The sequence below is a fragment of the Euprymna scolopes genome, chromosome 29 (genome assembly GCF_053919585.1).
Source record: "Euprymna scolopes isolate OS-2025 chromosome 29, ASM5391958v1, whole genome shotgun sequence".
NCBI lineage: Eukaryota > Metazoa > Mollusca > Cephalopoda > Sepiida > Sepiolidae > Euprymna > Euprymna scolopes.
This window is the reverse complement of record NC_136510.1, coordinates 115,407,324-115,424,213: the sequence shown is the minus strand read 5'-3', so window position 1 is coordinate 115,424,213 and position 16,890 is coordinate 115,407,324. Positions and strand designations below refer to the sequence as shown.

General features: G+C 37.8%; 1 long non-coding RNA gene across 2 annotated transcripts in view; it reads right to left on the bottom strand.

Annotated features, from left to right (window-relative positions):
* Positions 1–4,161: 4,161 nt before the first annotated feature.
* The window catches only part of LOC145252843 (uncharacterized), a 23,096-nt gene continuing 10,367 nt past the window's right edge, over positions 4,162–16,890 (bottom strand). Inside the window, exons 1-3 of one of the 2 annotated variants that reach the window (XR_013863689.1) lie at positions 16,778–16,890; positions 13,354–13,450; positions 4,162–4,409 (exon numbers count right to left, since the gene is read on the bottom strand). The exon at positions 16,778–16,890 is cut by the window's right edge and continues 424 nt beyond it. This is a non-coding gene — a long non-coding RNA (uncharacterized LOC145252843). The remainder of the gene's footprint in view (positions 4,410–13,353; positions 13,451–16,777) is intronic. The other variant, XR_013863688.1, reaches the window with a different exon arrangement.

The following is a 16,890-nucleotide window of genomic DNA, read 5'->3' as shown; positions in this document are numbered from 1 at the left end:
TGATGTAAAGTTAGGAGCTTGGTTTTAGATGCATTAAAAGTAATCAGCCATCTCTTCCTCCACTGAACGACGAGCTCAAGATCAGAGGAGAGGGACTCAGAGAGAGCTTTTTCATTTACGGCCTTTGATGTGTTGCCGTAGATGGTCGTGTTATCAGCATAGATGTCAACTAATGAATTTAGTATGTGTTTTGGGAGATCATTGATGTAGATCAGGAAGAGAGTTGGGCCCAGGATGGACCCCTGGTGGACTCCAGCATTAATACTGCGGGCCTCAGATTTCTGCCCACCAACCACTACTCTTATGAACCTATCAGAGAGAAATGATTTAATTATTGAGAAAACATTTCCAGTTATACCGTAGCTGGAAATCTTGTGAAGTAGGCCCTTATGCCAAACCTTATCGAAGGCCTTTGATATGTCAAGAGTAATTGTCCTAGAAAAGAAGCCTTTGTCAAGAGATTCACTAATCCTATGAGATATAACTGTTAGCACATCAGCTGTAGATCTAGCAGAACGGAAACCATATTGCATGTCACTAAGGAGGTTATTTCTGCTGAGGTGGTTGATTACTTCTTTATTTAATATGGATTCCAGTAACTTACTCATGACACACAAGAGACTTATTGGTCTATACTGAGAGGGGGATGATTTATCATCCGAGTTTTTAAATACAGGGCATACTGACGAGGTTTTCCAGGGTGTTGGAAAGCCCTTCTCCTTAAGGCAACGCTTAAACAGTTTTGTAAGTATGGGAGCAAGTTTTGGTCAAAGCTTTTTCAACACTATAATTGGAATGCAGTCTGGGCCAGTTGCTTTATTGTAATCAAGGTTCTTGATTAGTTTGGTAACCTCGTGCACAGATATTTGTATGTTGGATAGGGTGTTGTCTGTTGTAGGAGGAAATATGGGGAGTTGATGCCCTTCGTCACAGAGGGTAGAGTTAGCTGCAAAGTTCTTGGCGAATAGTTTGGCCTTGTCTAATGCTGACGAGATGACCTCAAGTACATTGATGATAGTTGGGATGGAACGCACGCTTCTGTTTAGGATCCTATTTGCTATTTGCCAAAACTGGTGGGAACCAAGCAACTGCTCAGCTACTTTGGATTTGACGGACTGAGCATATAGCTCTCTTGCATTTTTATTACTCTTTTACAGTGGTTGTTGGCAGTCCTGAAGGCAACCTTAGTCTCAGTACATCTATTACATTCGTAGCTATGGAAAAAGTGATTTCTGTGTGCAATGGCAGCAGCACATTCTGGGGAGAACCATGACTGGCTGTTAGGTTTTTATTGGAATTTTTGGATGGTATGAATCGGTCTATGCCTACAGTTAACCATTCGGTAAGGTCTGATGCTATAGAGGACACATCCTTTTTAAACATGAAATGCAGAGGTAGATCAGATATGAATTTACAGAAGCTATCCCAGTCAGCCATAGAGTATCGATATACAGTACAGTAGAAAGGTACGTCTGAAGACTTATAACATTTCATTTTTATCTTAACTGATACAACTGTGTGATCAGAGGATCCCAGGGGAGATAGCACGGAACATGAACATAGCTTAGGGGAAGTTGTGAGAAAAAGGTCTAGAAGGCTTGCATACTGACCAGTAGTATCGGGCACATGGGTGGGTTCATGAACAATCTGAGTGAGGTCATAGGCAATGGCAAAATCATGACAGAACCTCCTCTCATCATCTGTCTTATTTGAGTGGGTCAGCCACTCCACATTATGGATATTGAAGTCACCGCAAATGTGAATGGTAGCCAAAGGATGAGCAGACAGGTGAGGTCAATTTTCTCAGATATACTCTTAAGGACAGTAACCCCGCTGTTGTGGGGGCGATAGAGAGCAAATATGAATGCGGTGGTGTAAGCAAGTGCAACCCAGAAGCACATATAAGGTAAATTAGGGTCTTCTCTGGAAATATCTCTACCACACGGGAAACCATCTTTAATGTAGGCGCATATTCCATGCCCATGGCGATCTTGGGGGTCAGATTTAGATGTCAAGTTAGTGTATCCTTTTATTATGAACTCATCTAGGGAAGTGGTCGGCCCTATACCAGTTTCGCTTAGAAAGAGTAAGTCCGGTTTTGTCTCCTGTAATTGGGCCTCAACCTCTGGAAGGTTGGAACGTAGACCCCTGATGTTGGAGAAGGAGACATGGTAGTAGGGGTCTACGTTGTAGGATGGGGTTCTAGGTTTGCAAATCATATCAAATGGACCATATTACAACCCCTCAGTATCACTCCAAGTTGAATGATCAGGCCAACAGGCACTAAGTACACTGACAGAAAGAGCATTGCAACAGTTTTTGCAGGTGTATAGGATAATCCCTAATCTGGACATGCCTATGTGATGCTCGCCTCCAGAAACAATGCTTAGGAGAAAAGTCATGTCTGTCTTCAATAAACTCATTCCATGGCAAGCGAAGTTCAAGAAAACCGTTTCACCCCATAAGAAATATTTCTGTCCTGGTGATAAAGTTTTTTTCAAAGCCAAAAACAACATTAAATTCTGGGAAGTACATACCATTAAACAAAGAATTGGTGAACTGGTTTATATCATCCAAAGACCGAAAAATAGCCACAAACGTCATATGAACCAGATCAGCAAAACCCATTTGAATGAATCGAAGGAATCACCATAAAATACATGTAAAGTCTCGATTGGCGTAATATTCAATCACTTCGATTATGAGACAGCTCAAGTCTCTCTAGTAGTGTGATGCTTAGGAAGAAAAATAAAATTTATGCAAGCACTAGACGTAAATCCCAAAAGGAAGAAGTATTAATAGTTTTATTTTTTTCCCCCCCTTTTTTCTCCTTTATTTTTCCAAAAAAAAAAAAAAACTCTTGGAAGGGGCGGTGGGGGTGAGACCAAAACTTACCTGCATAATGGACTCTTCCAGTGCTATATTATGATGTGAGATAACACTCTCAATGGGTAGAATCAGCAAGAGTATTATTAGTGCACAGTGCATATGACTACCCATATTGGACACCACTAGATAGTAAGCTCTGCTTACCCTTTATCCTATCCTTGTAAACTTTTTGGTTGATATATCTTTCTTACACTTAATCTGTGTTCTATAATTTCCTTCTGCGGACTCAACCTTAGGTCCACATCAATAATTATTCCAGGTCAAGAATATTCAAGGATAAAAATCAATAAATTCAATGAGTTTTATATAATAGTGCTCAAAAGCACAAGATGTACTTTTATTTATATTCAAATAAACATTTTTAATGTCGCTACACGATCATGACAATCTTTCAGTCAATTAGTTATAAATAACTAAAAGACCTTGTTAGACGATGCAAGTCCACTCTTTTAAAAGTGTAAATCCACAAGGAAAACGGAATATATATATATATATATATATATATATATATATATATATATATATATATATATATATATATATATATATATATTATAAAACAAATAAATGACAAAAGACTACATTCCAAATTTCAAGATGTTGACCATCTTACAATTGATTCCTCTAAATACATTGACATGCACACTTCTAGACAGCAGCTGCTCCACAGTGCAGAATCATTTATTCAATTATTGTATCAGTCAATGAATATATTCTGCCCTTAACTCATCAGAAGAAAAAGCACCTATCAATTCATTAAAAGAAAAATAAATGCATATGGGTATGATTAAAAAATCTGAAAATTGGGAGAGAATATCAAATAAAACTACATCATGATCTACAGTTTATAAGTCAAAAACGTCCATTAAAGAACGGTCACTTTATTTAGCCCTACAAGCTAGATTTTCAGTATTTCTTTGGTATTTCTCTGTATAGTGCGCCTCAGACGATTAGCTATAAACCTCTTTTCAAATAGAAGGTAAATCTGAAAGTGTGAACCTCCTGAGACTGAATAGAATCATACCTGAGCTCAACAGCATCAAAGTCAGCATCAAACTGATTGTTGTGAACGTATACCCAACCGATGTGAAAAAAAAACTATAATAACATGAACGTTTGTAAATACTTATTTTTGACTCTTTATTTACTAAACTATATTGAGTTTAATGGGGATAAAATCATGTTTAGAGAAAGGAAGGTCAGAGCTACATATGCCTAAGTTTTATTTTTTGTTTACATAGACTTAAAAAAAAAAAGTATTACAAAAAGAAAGAAAACATTACTTTTTATTCGAATACAAAATGTAATTTTATTTGAAAGGAAATTCAAATGATGAGCAGCTTGAAAAGTCCATGATCAGATGACATTATAACGTTTGGGAAATAAGACGGATGACTTAGTAATAGTCATAGTACCTTTCGTAATATCTGTCTCTGAAACCATTTTTGGTTTGGTGACAGTAAACCCGGCTCCCATATTCGTTGAAAAACTTGGCATAACATCCCCCGCAGTAGTCAGGCCTGGAAAAGAAATAATCATTTATTAACATGGAAGAGATTATGAGCAGTTGGTGAAAGAAGAAAACTTGAAGGAGCATTAATCTTTAGGCATCGACCCGGATTTCCATAATGTTGGCTCGGGCTTGACCAGAATCTGATGAGAACGGCCGGAACAAACCAAGCGCTGATCAAAGGAGAAAAAAAATAGTCATTATTTTTTGGTTTTTGTAAACAAAAAGTATTTAAGTAATTGGGGGGGGGGTAATGAAAAGGGGGCAGTATTTTTACTTTTTATTTTTCAAATCATTTGGCTGAGCATTTGATTAGCCAATGAAAATGGAATTTTGAAATGGAAGCATACGACTTTTTGATTTGGCATCGACGGCCACCCAACATTCAATGAAAAAAATATTTCTAAAAAAATATCCTGTTCTCTAATAGGTTCCTCCTCAACGAAGGAAAGAATATAGATATATTTCAACTTTTTTTGAAAAAAAAATCTGTCAACTGTATTCAGAAAACAAAAAAAGCAATTTTTCAACGACAACAAAAAAATAAAAATCAACTTTTCTTGAAACAAAAATAAAAACAAAACCTACAAAAAATAAATATTGAAACTTTTCTGAAAAAAAAAATGTCAAAGAAAAACATGAACAGTATAAACTTTCACAAAAACATTCACATACTCATATTTTTGCTAATAATTCTTGATAGTTAAAAAAAAATTAATAAAAATATTTTTAAACTTAAGTTAGGTTTTTTAAAAAAAAATTTTTTTGGTAATAAATGTTATTAATTATGTTTCCCATCATCTTTTATTTTGTTCAATTTATTATGGCATTTTTCATCAGCTCTCGATCGAGTCTAAGCCAACGTCACGGAAATTCGGGTCAAAAGATGCATGAGTACCAAAAAAATTTGTTCATCCCAAAACATGACATATTGCCACTAAAGCATAAGAGGCAACTGTGATCGGAGTCAAGTTATTAGAAGAACAACCTAGGTGTAAAGTTGGCAAAATGTATGCATGCTGATATTGTAGAGAAAGCAGGAAGGAAATTAAAGGTAAGCAGTCTGAGGAAAGAAGTTATTGAGTAGGAAACCTATTGCAGATCTCTACAGTGAATGTAAGGTTTTGCTGCTCGTCAAGTGGTCGGGTATTTGTGCTGAAAGTTACAAGTTTAAGGTGTTCATCAGAGCAAATTCTATGGAAGAAATTGCAAAACTAACACAGGGATTCAACACTGTAGCGATGTGACAGGAGATGGTGCTTGGCAGATAGTGTGAACCTATTAGATTAGAAATTTTTTTGCATCCTGTTAAAGAGGAGGAACCTAGTGTTTTCTGCACAAGCCCAGATGTGACAACAATACTCCATGAACAGGCAAATATTGGCTTTTATACTTTTATAAAAAGATATAAGATACTGGTTTTTATAAAGATATAAGATACTACCACGTATGACAAGTTTTTTTTAGCTCAGTAGAGAGAATCTATTTTCTTTGAAGCAAACTTAGTTGTATCTATGTAGTTTTACTATTTCATGTTACCTGAAGATGTCAGGCTGACGAGTTTAAGTGTTAGACTCTTGGGAAAGATTTTATTAAAATGACAATCAGTGGTTGAAAAGGTTCTGCACGGTTAGTAAGGAAAATTGTTGTCAAAATAAGGCATGAGAGTCGAATAGACAGACACAACTTCATAACAATATTTCTGGACGTATTTAAAAAATGTATTTCATGCTTCGCTGTGACAGACCAATGAAATCTTATTCTTCCTCCTCGTGAGACATTCGAGACAAGAACATATTCCTATGGATCTGTTTCTTAGCAGGTTACAACATGGCTGTCTTCAAATCCAATGTCCATGAATACTCATTATAAACCGTCTCCAAAAGTAACTAAACTTAGTTTATTCTATTAATCATTTTCAATCCTCTCATAATATTATTTATCATTCTATTGACAGTCATTCCATTTCATTAACCTTTGTTTTCAAGTAGTTTTTGGCTTTTACAAGTGTTTACAAATTAATTAAAAAAATCATCTTCTTGCAATGCTGCATTTAGAAGAAATGAGATGCAGGGTTGCAGAAATATCTGGATTAGGACCCACGCATGGAACAAACCCTCTCGGTGCTGATGGACCCAGTAGATCTTCCCAGATCATCCGTCTAGGAGAAGGAAAACTCTGAAACTAAACCTAAGGGGAGGGAGGTCTCTCCAGTCTTGGATGACAACTTTCCTAGAGCTGGTGACTCAAACAAATCACCGGTTTGCAAACCTAAACTGCTTAAGGAGTAGATAGGCTCTGTCTATCGCCCGGCTTCCATACTCCTTCTTTGCCTATTAGTCAGGTGCAGAGATGCTATCACAGAGATTTGACAGAAACACTCAGTGGTAGATCTTGTTTCTTGTCTAGGGCAATGAACACCGTTTTCCCCACTCCCGACACATCTCACCCCTCAAAACTGGGCATTTGGGAGTGCTTGAGTGCCACATATGCCTGTGCAATTAGATTGGGTTGACCTTAGATTGGGTAGAGGGTACCAGATTAACAGTTCCTGGCTGCTATTTCCGACTGGTAGTACAGGTGCCTAACTCTTTGGTAGCTCTTAGAGCGGCTGCTCCATCAACAGTTGTACAATATCGGGATGTTTGTAGTGCAATGCCGCGCATGGAAAGGGACCCTGCACTTTTCCTGAGGCCACAATCCTAGTTGATGAAAGGTCAGCTGATGGTCTACTTGTGTTGCATGTCTGATATTCTGCATAACCTCTTGTTCAGCTCCTCCTTACCTAAACTGAAACTCTTTAAAAAAAAATGATGCCAGTACAATAAAAAATTAAGCTTAAACCAGGCTTAGGTTCAAACAAATCCAACTTAGGTTCAAACAAATCCAACTTACCTCCTCCCTTCAGGCTTGCATTCACAAACATCCGTGGGCTTAGTACTAATTTAGCTGATGTTGAAGCATTTCTCCTAACAAATAACCCGGATATCTTAGCACTAAGATACACTCCTCCATCCCCTCTAACTACTTTAACATGCCTGGATATCTCCCACTCTGCCGTAAGGACTCTGACAGACATATGCACGGACTTGGAGTCTACATTCGTAATACCCTCCCCTTAATTAGAAAAACAAATCTAGAATTGGACGTTCAATCCTTTATGTGCTTTAGACTAAACATACAACATAACATTAACTACTTTTATTTTCTCTACCACTCTCCCTCGACCCAGGACTGCACCATAATAAACAAAGTCTCTGAAAACATAAACACAGCACTCTCCCTCGACACTAGCGCAAAAGTACATGTATTTGGTGACTTTAATGTCCACCACAGACACTGGCTTGGATTCTCTACTTACACAGACGCAGCGGGCAGCATAACACATAGCTTCTCTATATATCACTCCATATTACAAATGGTTACGTTTCCAACCCATTTCCCAGCCCAGCAAGAACAACATGCATCACTTCTAGATCTGTTTCTGACCACAGTCCTGATGATTGTATAATGAATGCCAACAGCCCACTTGGGAACACTGATCATGCAGTGATAATATCGAAATCGCCCTAAACTCTAGACTCAAAACTGAAGAGCCATTGCTCAAAACAACGAAATATAATAAAAAGGCTGACTGGGAAGCTATCAGGGATCTTATCAGAGATGCCCCATGTGGAAATATTTTTTTCTCTTCCTGCTGAACAGTGCGCAAATGAGACCACTGAATGGTTCAAAACGGCAATTGAAGTACATGTTCCCATGCGGAAATTTTATAGCAAGCACCACTCTCCCTAATGGTTTACTTCTAATTGCGCAACTGATATTGCTCAAAGGCAGCATCCGTACCACAAATTTAACCGACATAAGTCCAGTTCAAACAGACAGAAGTATATAAAAGCTAGAAGTAACTGTAAGAAAGAAATAGCGACAGCTAAGAGAGAATTTACTGAAACCACTAAAAAACGCATCGAAGCACAACAATTAGGAACCTGTGACTTCTGGAAAATCTACAACAGTGTAGTAAATAATGGGCAATCAACAATTCTCCCACTAACCAACGATCACGAGGTTGTTTGCTCAGCAATTGAGAAGGCTAATATGCTTGCCAGTCAGTTTGCTTCAAACTCCACACTGGCCCCTTCCAACCAACCCCTACCTGACTTTCCTTTGTGGACAGATGCCATGCTAGACAATCTGAAAATCACCCCTGTTCAGGTGCATGCTATCATGAAAAACCTTGAAACTTCAAAAGCATGTAGACCCGATCTCATATCTGGCTGTGCTATTTAAAAGGTGCTCTGCTGAAGTAGCTCTGGTTCTCTCCAAACTCTACAACAAATGCCTTAATGAATCTTGCTTTCCAGACCGCTGGAAAACTGCTTCTGTGGTACCAGTTTTCAAGAATTCTGGCAAAAGAACTGACCCAGTAAATTATCGCCCCATTAGCCTCCTCCCACGTTTCGCCAAAATATTTGAGTCCATAATTAACCAAACTCTAGTCCATCACCTTACAGATGCTAAACTTCTGACTGACAAACAATATGAATTTAGGCAAGTCTGTTCCACAGCAGACATCCTAACAGTAATCTTTCAACATATATACCATTCACTGGACAAAGCTGGCGAGGGTAGAGCGGTAGCTCTAGATATATCTAAGGCTTTTGACAGGATATGGCATGAGGGTCTCCTTAGGAAAATTAGATCATACAGTATCACTGGAAGAATACTTAACATAATTAAATCCTTCTTAGATAAGAGAAAAATCCAGGTTGTCCTTGAGCGCTGTACATCTAAACAATATGATATAAATGCGGAAGTGTCTCAAGGGTCTATCCTTGGACCTCTATTATTCCTAATATTCATAAATGATCTCCCTGACAAAATTGCCTCTGAGGTGGATATATAGTTTGATGACACCACACACAACAGGAAAACAAATAAACACATATCTAAAGAAATAGCAGAAACAATTGAGAACAACCTCCAATCTGTAGTGGTATGGGGACAAAAATCGATGGTCACATTCAATGCTTCCAAGACTAAACTTGTTTCCTTCAATAATTACAAGAAACCTTCTCTACCACCAATAGCAATGGCCAATGACTCTTTATCTGAAAGTACATCTTTTTAACTCCGTGGCTTTACATTCACAGGAAAGAGTTGGGACAATTACATTGAAAGCATTGCCAGGACCACTGCGAAGAAGGTAGGCTCTCTCTACCGTGCTAAAAACTATTAACACCCGAAGGTATCCTGTACCTCTATAAGGCCACCATTCGCCCATGTATGGAGTATTGTTGTCATATTTGGGCTGGTTCATCTGCTACTAGTCTCTCGCTCCCAGACAAGGTTCAAAAGAGAGTCACCGATCTGATAGGTCCTGAACTGTCATCTAAGCTTCAGCCTCTGTCCGATCGACGAAATGTTACATCCATGCAATATAAATGCTGGGGTCCCTCAGGGGTCAATCCCGGGCCCAACTCTCTTCCTGATCTACATCAATGACCTCCCTAAACACATACTTAAATCATTTGTTGACATCTATGCTGATGACACGACCATCTACAGCAACACATCAAAGGCTGTAAATGACAAAGTTCTCTCTGATTCTCTCTCCTCTGATCTCGAGTGCGTGGTTCAGTGGGGGAAGATGTGGCTAGTTACCTTTAATGCATCCAAAACCAAACTCCTATCCTTACATCATCAACGCTCTGATCCCCATCTGGCATCAATTGTGATGGATGGCTCTCGTCTGGGTGAGGCCCCGTGTTTTGACAAGCTTCTGTGTTTGACCTTTACTCCAGATCTGAAATGGAACACGTACATCAAGTCTGTTGCCAAGGTCGCTGGAAAGATGGTGGGATCCTTCTACCGCTCCAGAAGATATCTCACTACTGATGCAATTCTCTATCTATATAAAAGCCAAGTACGTCCAAGGATGGAATACTGTTGCCATATCTGGGCAGGAGCTGCCAAAAACAGCCTATCATGCCTTGACAGAGTACAAAATAGACTTCGTGGCTTAGTGGGGGATGCCCTTTTCTCTACCCTGCAACCCCTCTCTCACAGAAGAGACGTTGCGAGCCTATCCTTGTTTTATCGTTATTTTCATGGCAGGTGCTCGTCTGAACTCTAATCCCTGGTCCCCCCTCGCCAATCTTTCACAAAAAACACCCGTCTAGCTGAATCCACTGTGAAAAATTTCCCCCACTCTATATCTGTGCCTAAATCAAAACACGGATTCCATGAACAAAGCTTCTTTCTTAGAACTGCACGCCTGTGGAACTCTGTTCCGTCTGCCTGCTTCCCTCCGGACTACAAGTTGGATGTCTTCAAGTCTAATGTTAACAAATTCTTAATGAACCGCCCCCTTAAGTAAACACTCCATCAAATCTCCACACTAACGTAATGTACTTGCAATAACCCTTATCCCTGAGTGGCTTCAGGGCCTTGATAAGTGGTGATCACTGTGTAAAAAAAAAAAAAAAAAAAAACAAACATCCCTCTGCCTGTTCTACAAGTGTGGTGAATGCTCTGACGAACTGCAAGCATTTGTGCCCCCACGACCTAAACACCCTCAACAAACCCAACAGGCAGCTAAATCCCACCCCCACACAGTAGAGATCCCTAGATGTAAAAGATCTTTCTACTTCAGTAGTTTCTTCCCCAGAACTGCTAGACTTTGTAATTCCATTTCAGGTCCCTGCTTCCCCAACTTTACTGACATGCAGAAGTTCAAGTGTAACGTGAACCAACATCTTGCTGCCCAACTCCCTACATAGTACTCCAGTAGCTGTTGCCCCTGATAAGTAGCTCCCCGTGCATCAAAGTGGCAACGTGCCTTGTTTGGAGTGAAAATGTAATAAAAAAAAGATGTTATGTTACTCATTTTAGAAGGTCCTATTCTAATCCCAAGTTCCCAAGAATCGAGAAGTATATAAAAATGCATCATCATCATCATCATCATCATCATCATCATCATCATCAGCAGCAGCAGCAGCAGCAGCAGTCAGTTTATATTAATGTGCAGGTTGAGGGCCATTATTCACACTGGTGGTTAGCTGCTTGCATGATAGATCTTACTCAACAATTGATCAAACTTAATCCGGAGAATCAACTGCAGAGAACTTCCATGCTATGCGATCTCCTCATAGCAATTTCCTCCAAAGAAATTAAAGTCAGTTTCTTTCTCGTTTACTGGAGACTTCCAAATCTTGAGCTTTCTTGATGGAGCCACACAAGCGTTTAACATGTTCCTACCAATGAAAGCTCTTTTTTCTATTAATGATATCAGTATCTATGAGGTCAAGCTGTCCCAACAGATCTTGTGACCATACAACTGCCACATCTTCTGATTTCACATTGTAAATTTGTCTGATCATTGCTCTGCCATTGCACTGCAATCGTTGCAGATATGTCAAACAAAATCCACTGAAGCCAAAGTGGGTAATGGTTGTTCAAGGTTACACAATTTACAATTGCTAATTTAAATCACATAAAAGGTTATTATAAAACACTGTAATGCTTGAAATAAAATGTGTAAATAATAATGGATTTATGGAAATCAAACTTTTATTATTATGGATGCCCATCCATCCACTCTCCCACTAGATGGAGCCTTAGGCTTAGCAGTAATATGCTCATGAACTTATGTTTAAATGCTGTTTGACAAATGCATAAATTTTTTTAAGTATGATTTGTCCCATCATTTGTCCCTCTGTCTCACCGCCGAAATGTTGCATCCCTCTGCCTGTTCTACAAGTATTTTAATGGTGAATGCTCTGACGAACTGCAAGCACTTGTGCCCCCACAACGTAAATACCCTCGACAAACCTGACAGGCAGCTAAATCCCACCTCTACACAGTAGAGATCCCTAGATGTAAGAGAGCTTTCTACTCCAGTAGTTTCTTCCCCAGAACCGTTAGACTTTGGAATTCCCTTCCGGGTCCCTGCTTCCCCAACTTTACTGACATGCAGAAGTTCAAGTAACCGACATCTTGCTGCCCAACTCCCTACATAGTATCCCAGTAGCTCATGTCCCTGATAGTAGCCCCCTACACAAAAGTGGCAATGTGCCTTGTTTAGGGTGAAAATGTAATAAATAAAAAATTTTTTAAAGGTCTGACCTCAACGTCAGCTTTGACCCCTGCATATGCATAAATACCTGACTAGTTTCTTTGATCATGTGGCATAGAAGGATTTAAAGTGAGGTTGCAGTTTAAATTTCTGAAAATAAACGGGAAACTAATATTTCTTCTATTCAGTGTTGATACAGTATTAACCTGCATCCGGAAACAGTTTGAAGGAAGGTCAAATGTTCTAAATTTATTTAATGATTTTACCAGACGTATTTCTCCTTTTAATCTTTTGTTATATGTATAGTTCTTCAACAGTAAAAAAAAAATACCAATTTTTGCAAAGGAAAAAAGTCACAATGAATTTACAGTTTTCTAGTAATGAAGTCATGAAAAATGTCATAATTTTTACGATTAAAACGTCACAATTTACAGTTTGTAGAAACAGTCATAATTTTATCAGGGAAAATATCACAATAAATTAACAATTTCTAGTAATAAAGACATGGAAAACGTCACGATTTTGGCAAGAGAAGAAATTAGGTAATCAAACAAAAATATTCCAATTGATCACAGTAATGGAATTGGAGAAAAACATGTAAATCAGTCATTTTGTTCAGACCGATTATATTGAGACAAGACTGAACTCCCCGGAATTACCACATGCTTGTATTTGCTAAATTTGTATATGTCTGAACTACACACTGTGTTGAAAAATAAAGTGAACCCTTGGTTTTATTTCTTGCATAACGTCAATGACGAGGTTTGAAGAAGGAAGATAACTGATTATCACACTTATTATTAAAAACTAATAATACACTTTTTTATGATGATTTATTATAAAGAATCATTTATAAAATTTAGCATTTTATACTTACACACATCGGGCATTTGGGTAGGCAGGACAATAAGACCCATGGCAAGGGTTATTGCAATGTGGCACAGGTCGACCATCACGACACAGCAGTCGATAACCTGTAAAGATAGAAAAAGTGTTAAAGAAAATGTAAAAAAATCTTCTTAGTATCACAAAGGAAACAAGGCTTCAGACTTCTAATTCAGAAAAAACAAAAACAAACAAAAAACACTAACAACAGAAAATATTCAGATTTTAAAAAGTAGATTAGAAGAGCATTTTATCAAACTTTGATTCTTATTAGGTCATATTTATTTATTTATTTTTCTTTACAAGGTAGTCACCACTTATCAAGGCCCGGAAGCCACCCGGGATAAGGGTTATTGCGTGTACAATATTTCAATTGATGCCAGATGGGGATCAGAGCGTTGATGATGTAAAGATAGGAGCTTGGTTTTGGATACATTAAAAGTAATCAGCCACGTACCACCCACTGTACCACACGCTCAAGATCAGAGGAGAGAGAATCAGAGAGAACTTTGTCATTTACAGCCTTTGATGTGTTGCAATAGAGGGTCGTGTCATCAGCTTTGTTGTCAGCAAACGATTTACGTATGTGTTTTGGGAGATCATTGATGTAGATCAGGAAGAGAGTTGGGCCCAGGATTGAACCCTGAGGGACTCCAGCATTAATATTGAGGGCCTCTGATTTCTTCCCATCAACCACTACTCTTATGAGCCTATCAGATAGAAATGATTTAATAATTGAGAAAACATTTCCAGTTATACCGTAGCTGGAAATCTTGTGAAGTAGGCCCTTATGCCGTACCTTATGGAAGGCCTTTGATATGTCAAGAGCAATTGCCCTAGTGAGGAAGCCTTTGTCAAGAGATTCACTAATCCTATGAGATATAATAGTTAGCACATCTGCTGTAGATCTGGCAGAACAGAAACCATATTGCATGTCACTAAGAAGTTTATTTCTGCTGAGGTGGTCGACTACTTCTCTATTTAATATGGATTCCAGCGCTTACTCATGACACACAGGAGACTTATTGGTCTGTACTGAGAGGGAGATGACTTATCATCTGAGTTCTTAAATACAGGGCATACTGATGAGGTTTTGAGTATGGGGGCAAGTTCTGGTTGAAGCTTTTTCAGCACAATGATTGGAATGCCATTAAGGCCAGTTGCTTTACTGGAATCAAGGTTCTTGATTAGTTTGGCAACCTCATGCACAGATATTTTTATGTTGCAGAGCATGTTGTCCGTTATAGGAGGAAATACAGGGAGTTGATGGCCTTCGTCGCATTGGGTAGAGTTAGCTGCAAAGTTTCTTGGCAAATAGTTTGGCTTTGTCTGATGCTGATGAGATGACCTCAGGTCCATTGAAGATGGTTGGGATAGAACACACGCTTCTCTTCAGAATCCTGTTTGCTATTTGCCAAAACTGGTAGGAACCAAGCCGCTGCTCAGTTACTTTGGTTTTGACGGACTGAGCATATAGCTCTCTTGCATTTTTTATTAGTCTTTTGCAGTGGTTGCTTGCAGTCCTGGAGGCAACTTTAGTCTCAGTGCATCTATTACGTTGGTAGCTATGGAAAAAGTGATTTCTGTGCGCGATGGCAGCAGCACATTTTGGGGAGAACCATGGCTGGCTGTTAGGTTTTATTGGAATTTTTGGATGGTATGTATCCGTCTATGCTTACAATTAGCCATTCGGTCAGGTCTGATACTATGGAGGACACATCCTTTTTAAACATGGAATACAGGGGTAGATCAGCTATAAGGGTACGGAAGCTATCCCAGTCAGCCATAGAATATCGATATACAGTACGATGGAGAGGTACATCTGAAGACTTATTGCATTTCGTTTTTATTTTAACTACTACAACAGAGTGGTCAGAGGATCCCAGAGGAGACAGAACGGAACATGAACATAGTTCAGGGGAAGTTGTGAGAAAAAGTCTAGAAGGCTAGCATACTGACCGGAAGTATTGTTATTGTTGTGAACTATTATAACATCATAATAATGTATTTGGTTACAGTTTATGTAGTTCTAGCCGGACACAACTTTATAAATTTGATGCTTAAATCTCAATATATTCATATTCAAGCTTATAATTTCATTTCCATATAAAAAACTGAACACCTTACTAAATATATAACATGAATATATAGCTCAAATCTACTATTTTTTCAATTGCAACTGAAAAATCGAAATCAGCATGGCAATAGCTCATATTTTTTATAGATTATAAAAAGAGTTGTCTTTCTTACCCCTAACATTTATATATTATTCTGTCTATGTTTAACAATTGTAAAAAATAAAAATTCAAATGATTTCACTAAATCACAAGTAAAGCCAGTTCTTTTTTTTGTTTTTAATAATCTCTAATCAGCAATTTCTTATGATGTTTTCCACTTCGGATTTTGTAATTAAAACATAAACAGCCTTTAAAATGTATAGTAACGCTTTGTTAAAATAATATATCTACTCGTCTGATATAGTCCGTATTCGCATTTCTCTATATAGATTATTTTACCCCTTTTAAGCCAATAATCTTGATTTGCTGTAATAGCTAGAGCTATGACAAGAGAATAGTTTTTCGTTATTTTGACTCTCGAGTATATATCAGTTAATATCATATGTTTTTAGATAGAGTGATATGGTTCTCGATTGATTAACTGTGCTTAACTGTATATATATATATATATATATATATATATATATATATATATATATATATATATATATATATATATATATATATACTATAGGCTCAAAACAAGGATAAGAATATTCTCTTGTCACAGCCCTAACAATAACTTTGATATCTTCACCAAGGTGTTAATCTTATGTTTAAGTGGTATTTATAATTTCCTGATACAGCCCTTATAAGCATTTCTTTAAGTAGATTATATTTTTCTTTTTTTAGATTATAGCCTTTATTTGCTGTTCTTACGAATGCCCCTCTATTGGGAACGACGAAAGAGGATTACGTAACAAAAAGAAAAAAAAGGAAAATAAATTTTGGTCCTCAGGTTCGAATGCATGCGGTATATCGAACAAGAGAGGAGGAGAATACCTTTCTCAAACCCGTGAAAGAAAATAAAATAGGCGCAAAACACAGTGAGAGAGAACGGAAGAAAACGCGGTCTTAAATTTTAAATCAACTTTATTACAAAAAAAAATAAATAAATAAAATAATAATAATAATAATAATAATAGGCTAAGGGAGGGAGGGGAGAAAAGAAGATTGAATCAAACAACAATCAAACAACAAAAGAAAAACAAATCATGAGGATGGGGAGGGGTCTTAACTAGTATCCGAAAATGCCGACGAAAAATACATCAATGAAAAACAGCAAAAATGGCAAAAATAAGGGAATCGCCGATAAGTCGCAAGCAAGAGATATATAGAGAGGGGAATTATAGTTCATACTTTTCCTATGTGGGGTTTCTTCGGCAGAGAGTCTGTTATTTTAAGGTTTCTTTCTTTTTTTCTTCATTTTGAGCGATTGGTTCAGAGACGCATATCCATCACTCGAATGTAGA